This window comes from Mizuhopecten yessoensis, unplaced genomic scaffold (assembly GCF_002113885.1).
Source record: "Mizuhopecten yessoensis strain PY_sf001 unplaced genomic scaffold, ASM211388v2 scaffold10973, whole genome shotgun sequence".
Lineage (NCBI taxonomy): Eukaryota > Metazoa > Mollusca > Bivalvia > Pectinida > Pectinidae > Mizuhopecten > Mizuhopecten yessoensis.
Window position 1 is genome coordinate 572,970 of NW_018408814.1, and position 13,129 is coordinate 586,098.

Below are 13,129 nucleotides of genomic sequence, written 5' to 3' on the forward strand. Positions count from 1 at the left end.
AGCCTGGTGTCTAGGCGTTGTGGGGAATATGTACGTAATGAACCTAGGAGATGTGTTTCGCGCAATGATCATACGACTGTACAAAATCAGGCGTCTAATAAAAGGAGATATACTGAAATTGATATGACAATAGAGATTATGAAGTGAAGGGCAGGTGGATGTATTTTGGGTACATTTACAGTACATTAACTTATTAAGGTCAAACATAATCTGTCAACAACAGACATTTGTTGTGACAGACAGTTGTTTGACATTTGTTAAACAACTGTCTGTTTGATTAACAACAGACAGACAATCTGTCTGTTGTTAATCAAACAGATGGACACCAGTAAATATTTATACTATGAGCGACTAAATGTACGACAAATCTAGACAATTTTGTATAAAGTACACCACTGAAATAAACAAGGTCCAGAGCTGGATACCAGTGTACCAAACCACCAATACGCCAAACACACCAAATGAAGTTACAGTTTCCTGTAATAAGCCCAGTGGGCTAGCATATAATCTCTCCAAGTAGGGTAGTAAAATTATAACAGGAAAATGAAATAGCCATTTGCTTACATTTCTTTGAAATTCAGTGGATTCTTATTACCAGGCTTAATGCTGAATAAATATTGTCTTTAAACACGTATACATTTACATCTCTATTGAACCAATCGACAGGCCCCACTTGTATAAAACATCTCAAAGTTAAACTTTGTTTCGCAAAGCCTTTATGCCTGAACAAACAAACGGTCACGTGTATACACGAGACGTTACGATGTCTGCTGCTTGAGTTCGTTATGCTCTATATGTGTTTACTATTGGAATGCTCTACATTTCTTTGTAGAATACGAGGTCTCCATTGTATCTGGTAACGTGTTCCTCACGCGCTCTGTCGATTGATATCTTCGTATCTATTGAGTGTTCTACCTTAACTTTGTATTTACATTTTTTTTAAATATCAAGACCGTCATGAATTGTTAATAATATAATAATACTAATTCGAGGTTCTTATATACCGCTTTATCACAACCTAGTTCGTAGGTCGTATCAAAGCGTTTCAAAAAGTATTATCCGTGGTTATAGGGACTTTGCAACCAGCCAATACCTTTCTCAACTCCCTGGGGAGTATCTAGCATTCAACAATTCTAGCACTGCCCAACCACGTAGCGGAGTAAAGTATCTTGCTCAAAGATACAACACAGTGCCGTGACGTGACTCGAACACGCAACCCTTCGGTCACGAGCCCGGCGTCCTACCACTAGACTAGCGTGCCTCCCGTTAAGAACGAGCGTACGTGAGAACGGCATATCATTGGATCACAGGTTTAATGTTCCTGACATGTAATTAGTGTTGTACCAAACATAAGCGCATGATATACCAATGTCTAGTTTTGAATAAAAAAAAAACTTCTATATATTTATATATTTGTAGAAAAACGTTCAAAGTCCTTGTTATGGGTAAAAACAAAAGAAAAAACACAAAGACTTTATTAGTATTTCCCTACATTACTAAGTAACTCTTTGTATTGTTTCTTAAGTATGTATTTAAGCAATGCATGTGTTTGCCAATCTGTTTACGGTCCTAAAACACACATTGCTATTGATGATATTTGCTCAAATATTCAACATTTATATCATCATATGATAGCGTAGCAACACTTCATTTAGTTATTTTGAATAGGTTTTTGAAAAGCAAATTAAATAATGACAACTATAAAATGGATGACGTCACAATAGAGATTGATGATGTTACAATAGCAAATATTGTTATACACTCAAAACAACATTTGCCAAGGAAAAGTATTACAATGGAAGGATGGAGAGCAAACGTAGATATAGTATTATAGTCTCACAACAACATTTGCCATATCAATGCATTACAATGGAAGGATGGAGAGCAAATGTAGATATAATATTATAGTCTCACAACAACATTTGCCTTCTCAATGCAATGCAATGGTATGATACAGAGCAAGATTAATGTAAATATATATAAAGATCTGCTTTGTATGCTTCAATCACTAGGTGCTTATTCAGAAACCGGGAAACAACTTGGAATAATGTTAAGAAAGTATGAATAGACATGCACAGTGCTTGGATTCTGTTAACTTCTGTTTCACCTTATATATTTTATTTGATAGCACAACATCACCGAGTACCAAAGCTACGTATTGCAAGGGAGAGAACGCTTATGACTTTGTGTGTTTATGACTTTTCGACAAGCTCGATAAACAAGTCTTAAGGATTAACATTGTACTAGCAGATACAAGAAAAACAATCATAATTTCATTGTTTAAGATTTCTCTCTTAAAACGTGAAACTATGCGTCTTGTTCTTGTAGTGTCTTGTTTGTGTGTGCGGTTTTTTATTTGTTTTTGTTTGTTTTTTTGGTGGGTTTTTTTTGGGGGGGGGATTGTCGTTTGTAGGTAAAATAGCAATGCTTTTGTTGTTGTTATATTTTAGAACAATATCACAAACGAAAAGTCTGTTTGACGAGAGGGGGGGAGGGGAGTGTTTTATGGACTTATATTTGATAAGTGTGATGGCTAGTGTGTGAACTGCAACGTTTTCAATAATTATGTTGGTGCTTTGTGACACACTCAATTTGTCAATAGTAATTTATTGGTAATTAAATATATGTAATTTTTATATATTGATAACAGTCGTCGAGTGTCAAATTACAGCATTGCTGAAATTATCATCGACTATAACATAGTTATATTATACAGAACCGTGTTCAACATACTCATTGAAATAAAGATATATGATATTAACATCTGATGATCACATGTGTGTTGATATTTAATTCATTCATGGTTTCCACTGCATACTAATCCATTGCCCTTTCCCCTGTTCCCATATTTGTTCAGTTGTTAATATTACTTCGTTCCTGTAGCTTGTGTTGAAAAAAATGATTATGTAGCAGATAACAAATTTACATAAGTGTTATGACACTTGTTTTTGTTTCCTATTCTTTATTTTGTTTTAAATGTAAAAAAAAATGTAGTTTACTGTATTGTTAAATATTGGTATAAAGCAGAGTTTAAACCGTTAAAGGAAACATCATTGAGAAATTGAATATTATGCTTATAAGTTATGCAGATAAAAAAAAGTTCACAAAAAATAGGGCCCAATGCAATAGTTATCTAACTTATCAGATATTACTTGAAACAAGAAAATAAGTAATGGTAGAAATATACTGTATTGTTGTACTTGCGTTGTGTGGCTCAAAAGAAAATGAAAAAAAAAGTTTATTGTGTGGGCCTTGCTTTACGAGAATGCTTTGACTATCAAAAAAATGGTTTGTCTTTGCTGCGTAACTTTTGATTTTCTATTGATTCTACTGTTTAAATTGCGAAAGGATAAAACCTGGTGTAGCTTCCGACACTTTGAATATCGAACTAGGACTTGCTAACTTAGTTAGCAGTGTATAGTAGTGTTCTGTGGTCATGATGATATTTTGTATAATAAACAACCCCGTAATTTTACATGCGTTAAAATAAAAACAAAACAAAATACATAAGCATCAAAACTGGCATTTTCATGAAGATGTGGACTATGTTGGCTTACAATTTTTCGAGAAAAAATTTGTATTTGGTTGTAAAGTATAAATTTTACAATTTATAAATCCGTCTACACAACAAAAACTAGCTTTACATGTAGTCTAAGTCTATACTATGTGTAAATATTGTGAAAAGTGAACCGGATGAAAATGTGCTAAAACGTGAGTACTTCTGTGCTCTGATGAATAAAACAAGTACTAAAGACCTGGAATTCTCGATCGGCATGCTCCAATACTCTTACCAAGTGGTCACTTGAAGTAGTGTTTGAGAGTCTGTCAAGTGTTGTTTCCATGTGTTGTGCCATACATGTTTTTTTTATTGATTGAAAAAGAAAAAAAAATGTTTCATTAATAAAAAAAGAATTACTTATTTCTGTTTATATGATTCCTTTAAAATATAAACAAAAACAACGATAAACATTGTGTACTAATGATATACTTCGGAATATCCAACCTTTTCTAGATAAACGATAACACTATCCTTGAAGCAATACGAAAGAGGACGTAACTGTGGCTTAATACATTCATTACTCATACACACGTGCTTAGGGATGCAGACCGACCTCACAGGTTCGCTTTTGATACTACATCCACTGTTAAAAATATCATGGTCACGTGATCTGAAACAGGTTTGGGATATATATCTTAATATACAAAACACATAGAAGTTTTTCAGCGAGACCCAAATGACAACCACTGTTCAGTACAATTATTAAATAGGACTTTTATACAATATAGCGTCCACACCACTCGTACTATATTGATATAAACAATTGTCATGTTGTAATTATTTGGAGATTCGTTTTGACGCTTTAGGTCCAATATGACCTTCATGTGTCGAGGAGCCGTTAAGCATGAACAAACAAACAAACAATATTACTCATCATTCTATGTAACATCTTTACAACCAGAAAAAGTACTTATCACACTCTTTTTCAAATTTTGATAGAAATGTCATCGAACTTTAAAAGATTTGAGTTAACAGTCATCATTGGTATTTACGTTACAGCCATTTGTTAAACAAAAACATCTTGTTTTAAGGTAGAAGAAAAATCTAAGAATTTTTACAAGTGCTTTATCGGATTTGTATTTTGCAAAAATATCTGTTCAAATCAAGTGCTAACGTATACCATAGCTGTTCAAATCAAGTTCTAACGTATACCATAGCTGTTGCCGACAACGCTTTCATTAGGAGCACGTGATTTAAATGTTAAAATCCATTTTTGTAGGTTGTTTCCCCGACTCTTCCTCTCATCGTTTAGTTTTTTCGAGTTTTGTTATCACTTTGTGTGATATATTGTTCTTGTTCACAAACATAAGGTTTCTGAGTAACTAAACACGTGTCAGATCTAAGCGATTTCCATCTTTACAAAGTCGATCATTTTAGACAATCGTTGAATTCCTACTGCTGTATGGAGCAGACGAAGCCTGTTGAAACTGGAGTAGGACAACGAAATATGTTGCAATCATTCCTCCGACCTGAAACAAGAAAACTAAATTGCATATGCGTCTTGATACTTTGTTTTAAAATATTTTAAAACGAAAATATAAATATTCTTTTAAAGGTGAGGTGTGATGATATAAAATAGTGTTTAAGGTTAATATTTCTCAAAATATTATTATTATTGACAGTGTTCGACCCAATGGCAGAGCTTGTTCACTCCATCGGCTGTAGACACTTGTGGGTATGTTATGATTTTATGTCTGGAATGTTCAGTGTTGATTGGAACAAATTTGGTATATGTCATGATTTATTATGTCAAATTTAAGAAATTATTTCGGAATCAAATCCGCGTTAAAATAAAACATTTTGACTCAATGTTATTGTGGCTTTCTTTTTATTTCAGACACTAAAAGTTGTTATTATAAATCAGGACATAGTAGAGAGTGTGGGTTTTTATTAATGAATATCGAGTATTATCCTTGTGGTGTTCTTTTATTCAGGAATTGTTTTCTATCATTTTAACATATAACACGCATTTCACATTATACACATATGTGTTCAACACATTTTGTATATCTTAGATAAGATTCAGCAGTTTGGAAATCCCACTTTATACACAAACAATGTACGTATCAATCGTGTCGCAACGTTTCAATACCAACTGGTCCCTTTGTCGAGATATGACCAAGGGACCAGTTAGTCTTCAAACGATGCGACGACATTGATACGTATATTGTTTGTGTATTATATAAAACTTTGATATTAATTTTTTATATCTTGTGGTATATAATAATTTCGAGAATTTTTAATTCCCGGGATATTTACACATATAATGATATAAATATAACAACATTTTTTCCTAAACGTTTTAAGGGATTACATATTTGTGAATGGCTAATGTCTCTTGTGCCCTCTAGGTCCTTTTAGAATGATTGTGTTTTTATGACGGAATCGAATTCTTATCTGACCTGTATAATGTACACAGCCTGAGGTTGCATGTGTCCTCTGTTCGAAAACAAAATTAGGTAGTCACGTATGATGTTTTATTTTTTCATGCTCATTAAAAGTGACATTTCCCAATTGATGATGTTGTGAAAAGACTGTTTCTCAAAAACAATTATGGAGAAATCATTACATATCATGAGTAACAATAACACTGTTGTCCAGGAAAGTTTCAACTGCATAAATTATGTGATATTTTTCAAGACATATTTTCAGATAAAATAGCGCCTAGATATTCCTCTTGTATATCCTCTAATTCCAGAAAACAAACAATACCTTTGGAATTGAAAATTTATATTTCTAATAAAAACATATGACACGTTTGTTCGGGTCAATGTCATTCTTTTATAATATGTAAGGATCCATAGGTTCTAAAATAGTTGTTCAATATGTAATGAGTAAACCAATATGTTTTAGTGATTACTTTTTTCTTATAAGATATTATTTAAATTATATAAATATCATCAATGGGTGTTTTAAACATCAAGCATAGAGGGATGACCTACCGGAAAATCATCAAAATATAAATCTCGAGTAAAAAGGACAATTTGTCCAAAAGCAAATCTACAAATAGAATAGAACAAGCGTTCCGATAGTAGGTACTCTACTCTTTGCCTTGTGTGTACTGGAATTCAACTGTTTGAGAGGAAAATGAAATTGCTTCATTTGATATGGGACCGTTACGAATGTCGTTATCAAGAATGTTTGGCTGAAAGATAGAAATAATAACTAACGTCACTTCCAGTTCGACCGGTAGAAAATCAAAAATCGTTGGAAATATTATACTATGGAAAACTCACAAAACAATTGTGTTTGGTTTGTTGGAAGTGAAGAATACCCTTGCAGGGTTAGAGTAAGAATAGGCCGACTGTATCCTGTTGTATTATATCATAAGACATATCAAAATAAAGAACATACTTGTAATGTTTTTGTTTAACTTATCTGTACTGCGAATTCGGCAGTCATTTCCTTTGTTGTAAAGTTGTAAATGATTTTCGCAGGTTCATGAGCCTAGATGTAAAAGAAAACATCAAGGTATTTTTTTACAGGTTATACTCAGCTTGCTCTTTTCTACTGCACGAACAAAATAGGAGTGAATAAAGGGTTATAACTTTCTGAATTTCCATCGTATTGCCGCATTAAGACTATTCAATATATTCTTCGCTAATTATACTATAAATTGCAAATAAAAAATATGGCTCGTTCGGGCCTTATTTTTATTCACCGATTCCAAAAACTCGACCTCACAAATTGCATATTTTATAAATTGTTACTTTGATAACTTCATGGAAACTAATAGATTTATTTATATATCTAAAAGTTTGTCTAAAATTTAAAATTTGCACTGTTTTTTTCTCTTTGAAACCATATTCCAAATTCTGAAAACAAACTTTATATTTTGCTCATTGCGTTATAATCGATAGGTAAGCATAACGACAAGGTTAATCAATTATCGTAAGTGCCATTTCTTTGTCAAATATGTAATAGATATATTTACATTTCTCCGTTCGTGATTGGTATTGACTTGACAAGCAGCATTAGTAGTCATCACTGCTAACAAAGGGCTGATATTGATTGTCACTAGAAGTATTATAACACAAGGGTGAGGATCTGTAACGTTACAATTTTTAAACCAGAGTTGAATTCATCCTCACGTAGAGTTGTCATTCTCTTCACTCCCTGAAATAATCCATAAACAATTCGTTTGCTATTGATATATTTTGACATCTTTTACACATTTGAACCTTTTGTTTCTGGTTTTCATGTATTCTTTTTTTATGAATGTCTATTTTTTAACATTGTTGTTTGGCCCTTAATGTCGATGGGCCATTTAACAATACAATAACACTAACAATCTACCGCTCCACGGGAGGTTAACGTCCTATTAACAGCTAAGTTATTAAAGGACGTGCGTCCATGTAAATGATATATGCCTGCATGTGTGTATGTGTCGTAGGTACGGTATGTTGGCGTATTTGGCTCCTTGAGATAGCGCGGATCTGATGATGACGTATGTACACCAATATACCGCCTCCAGCTAACATTCACACATGCTATACTCACATGCAGCCACGTCCCTTAATGACCTTAGCTGTAAGTAAACCCTTCACAACCAAACCTTTATGTGTTAACAGCGCACACAAATCTCCAAACAATAACAGGGAGTAATATTTAATTTGATAAACTAATCAGACGTTAAACAGAGAGGAAATATCACAGCGTCACGGAAATGCCAAAACTATGGTAACATAAACATAACATTTGTTTCGACTGAATATTTGTCCTTTATCATTAGCGACTCACCTGAATGTTTACCAGACAGCATGCTGCCATCAGGGCGATTAAAATCGTCGAAGATCCAGAGAGCCAGAAAATGTGACTGACAAGCTGTCCTGGATCTGTCCGAACTACCTTGTACCAGCACATGTTGTATATCAGGATGAGAGTGATGAAGATGTGTACGACAAGACACAGACCGATCTGATGTTTTAAAACGTCATCTGCAGCATCTAACATATTACAGAGAGCGTTATGCTGCTTCCTCAAATCTTCAATATTCTCCTGAACGTCTGAGACAGACTTGATTTGTGTTATTTTCTCTATTCTTTGAACGAATCATTTAAATTCGCTATACAAGGATAAAACTAACATGATAATCAGAACGGAAGTGAATGCCCAAGCGCAAGAAAAATAACGATTAATGACATGATATATCCTTGCTACTACCGGAAATAGTTTATGTAACCTAGGACACGGTTCGTGGATATTTTCAAAAGCAGACGCGGTTATGATGGCGTAGCTGGAAAACCCAACATTTCCTATAACAATACTCCATCCAATTAAGTGTATTTTCGTATTTGCCGCCACGAACATTTTCGGTCGACACTACAGTCGATGTGCACGCATGTTACCAAATCCAAATACTTCTTCCAAAGGTTAAATATTTCAATATATCAACACAAAATCCAGCAATTTTTGATTACAAAGGTTGAAATACAGGATACATCCACGGTGAAATCTTCTCTAATTCTCAATCTTCTTGTGATCCGTTGAACAAGGATTGTGTGTTTTTCAATCTAATACAAATCAATCTTTTCCTCCGTCACTGACGCTTTATGATTGATTTTCAACATCCAACACGATGCTGTGTAAAGAGGTAAATAGCTAATCATAAACAACTTACAAAGATCACAAAATGCAGAGTATTTCCTTCCAAAACTCATCACAAGTCACAGTCTAAATCCTATTCATCCGAAACATGACGGTGATTGTCAAGAGAAGAGAACTCAGCACGAATCACTCACTCACATGTTATCGCCTGTTCCTCAGGAGCATGGATTTTCTAACAATCCATTTCCTGATTAAAAACAACACACCACAATTTACATCAAAGGCAGATAATTCAGCATGAGTCACGGACATATTTTTCCTCTTGTCTATATTAGTTCACTCACTAGTAATTCTTTAAACGATAAGATTACGTTTACCAAGCCTGTCTTTATTTAAGCACACCTTGCCATGCAATCGAGTTTACCATTACGAACTATTGTCTGACTATCTAACTATGACCACATCTCCTATATATGAGTCTGCTGTGACGTTACATATACTTAATCCTGATCAAACATCACTAATTGGTCGAAGAAAGTCTGGTCTATCTTAGTTCACCCATTAGTAACTCTCGAAACAATATAGTTACGTATTCCAAGCCTGTCTATATTTAAGCACACCTTGCCATGCAATCGAGCTTACCATTACGAACTATTGTCTGACTATCTAACTATGACCACAACTCCTATATATGAGTCTGCTGTGACGTTACATATACTTAATCCTGATCAAAAGTCTGGTCTATCTTAGTTCACTCATTAGTTACTATCGAAACAATATAGTTACGTATTCCAAGCCTGTCTATATTTAAGTACATCTTGCTACGCGATCGAGCTTACCATAAAGAACTTTTGTCTGACTATCTAACTATGACCACATCTCTGAGTCTGCTGTGACGTTACATATACTTAATCCTGATCAAACATCAGTAATTGAATTAAAAAAGTCCGATGCAATATCGCTTGTTCTCGCCGGTATTGATTACTGCTAACAACCTTTATGTCAACTTGGATTGGTCAGAGTATATGTTTGCATTCAAAACTTCCGAAGAAAACAACAAAAGAAAAGTAATTACATATTTCTATACAATCAATATTTCCAGTAATTGAACTGATCATAAGTTCCATAGCCCCTTTATATACAAACACTCGTCTCATTAGCTCACCGCTTTAATTTCAATTTCAATTACTTTCTCTCTGATTCGTCACTTACTAATTCGTCTCAGTAATATATGGCCACCACTGGGGTATTCATGTATTGACGCGGTAAGGAATAAAACTTTCAATGTTTACGTTTGTTATTCGTTAAATAAAGTAACTCTAATTTCCAGAAAAAAATCATAGCGCCTTGCTTGACAATTGTTTCTGTCCCCAGGCCGGGACATACCCCAAAGTCTATAAAAAAAGGTCGTTGTTTTTCCCCTGCTTAACGCTCAGCATTGTCAGTATAATGTCACCGGTGGAAAGCTATGCAGAGTGCTTTTGTATTTCAGTGAGGTTGATATAATGTCGGCATCTGATTCGCGTAACCACAAAGTTTGGTTTGATTTGCTTCTCTTTCCTAACGTCTGTAACGGCTTTTGTGTGTTTTTATGTTTGCATCTTTGTGACTTTTGGTTGTAGTAACAATTAGATACGTATTCACGTTAAAACCGTTTTGTTTTCTTTTACCAGTCATTTACCTGCAATAGTGTGATGATACCTATTTTAAACTATATATAAACTTATTTTAGATGGAAATATATTCGTCCAGATGAATTCTGACTTTTTAAAGGGTTAAATCAAGGGAAATATGTAAAGAAATTCTGAAGTAAAAGGACATTGAACTATTTGGCGGTAAGTGCGGTGGCAACAGTAGCGAGAGGCAATATATCGAGGTTTTTCTAAATAACACAACATAAAATCACAACTACTGTCAGTGTTAACATCCTTCTGTCTCCTTACTTTATGGGATAGCTGTAACCAATCGATATAATTGGGATATCATGTTCCTGGACAGTTCCTGTCTCTTGGGTTTTACTCCTAGGCTTAATTCCGCAGCGTCTCTAAAACTGATATACCAATGTCAATTTAGCATAATGAGTCCCACTAAATTGTATATCATTTAATTTCTGTTTACCAGAATAATAATTGTTTGGACGCAAGTTTGTGATATACACAGATCATAAAGCATTACTAGGTCTATTTAAGGCGGATTGCGCAATTCCAAGTCTGGCGTCGGCACGAATTCAGCGATAGACTTTGTTACTCACTACGTTCGAGTACGATTTACAGTATAAACCAGGTACCAAAAATGGTAACGCGGATGGTCTTAGTCGTTCACCGTTGAACGACACGGTCGAGGATGTTCTAATCCCTGGCGAAACTATTTTGCTTCTGGAACATATAGAAACCACTCCTATCTCATTTGAGCAAATTCGTAGGTGGACAGATGGAGATCCGGTGCTGAGGCGTGTGCCGAGTCATTCACAGACCGGTGGGAACTTAAAGAGCACCGACGACAGTGTTTCATTCGGAGATCCGAATTCTCATGTCATTGCGGCGTGATCCTATTGGGGAATAGTGTGGTAATTCCAAAACCTTGACATTCATCATTATTAGGCTATATACATGAGTGGCATCCTGGAATGGTGCGCATGAAGGCACTAGCGCGTAGTTACGTGTGATGACCTGGTTGAGACTCTGATATTGAAGGACGAGTCCAGGCATGTCCTAAATGCCAGCTACAGAGGCCCAGGCCATTTGTAGCACCTCTTCAGTCCTGGGATTGGCCTGATCGTCCATGGTCATGTGTTCACGCAGATTACGCGAGTCCTTATCTTGGACAAATGATGTTGTTGGTCGTCGGGGACTCTTACAGTAAGTGGTTGGGGGCTATTCCGACATCGTCGACATCTACAGTGACAATTAGCAAACTACGTCAGTTATTCATAGAACATGGTCTTCCTGAAAGACAACGGACCGTCTTTTGTAAGCGAAGAGTTCGCTACGTTTATATTGGAAAACGCCATGAAACATGTGAAAACATCCCCGAACCACCAAGCGTCGAGGGGACTTGATGAGAATTTTTAAAGAGGAACTGAAAAAATGAGCCATTCAGATGGTGATATTACGGCTAAATTGAGTAGATTTCTTATTGCATATCGCACTATGCCACAGACCACAACAGGTTGGTCACCCGTGGAACTGTTATTCAATCGTAAGCTGAGAACTAATTTGGGCTTATTCAATCAAGTAGTCTGCGAACGTGTGATGAAACGGCAACGGGCACAGATAGATTATCACGATAAGCGTGCTAAGGAACGTTAGTTCGCTGTCGATGATAAAGTCTTTGTGAAAAACTTTTACGCAGGACCTAGGTGGATTTCTGCTGAAATAGTAATCAGCAGGTTCACAAGAGCATCTATGAGCACTTATAATCACTTGATATTAAACAGTTATACTATTTCAGTATTCTACACATACTTTAAGGAAACAGATGTCGCCTGAATCACTGATTTGGTTTGGTTTGGTTTTATTTTGTTGAATGTCTTATTAATAGCTTTGCTCTTTTAAGGACAGGCTTTACTATGTGTTTTGATTGCGTGTTTGTGCATGTTTATGAGTGCTTCAGACGGGACATTGGTATTTTTTCCTCTTGCGATAGAGCGGATCTGATGTCGACCTCAGAGCGCTACCCACTGAAATACCATACCGAAGGTAAAGATCATAGTTATTCACCCGATCACATGATACTGACAATATGTCACTATTAGTGTTGATTACAATTAATGATGGAAACGTTAGAGAGAGATTAACAACTACCATCTATGAGGACTTGATTATGGCCCGGTCTTGGGAACTGTATATCATGAGATCAGTGGTCATATGTTCCTGACATCTAATTAATGGCAACAAACTTTTATACTGCTACCTGTATCTTACAGGTAGCCAGTGCAGTGAATATCCGGTTTTAATCCTAAGTCCTGAGTAATTATTGTGTGATATACAAGTATTCATTCACTATTAACTATGTTTTATTCTT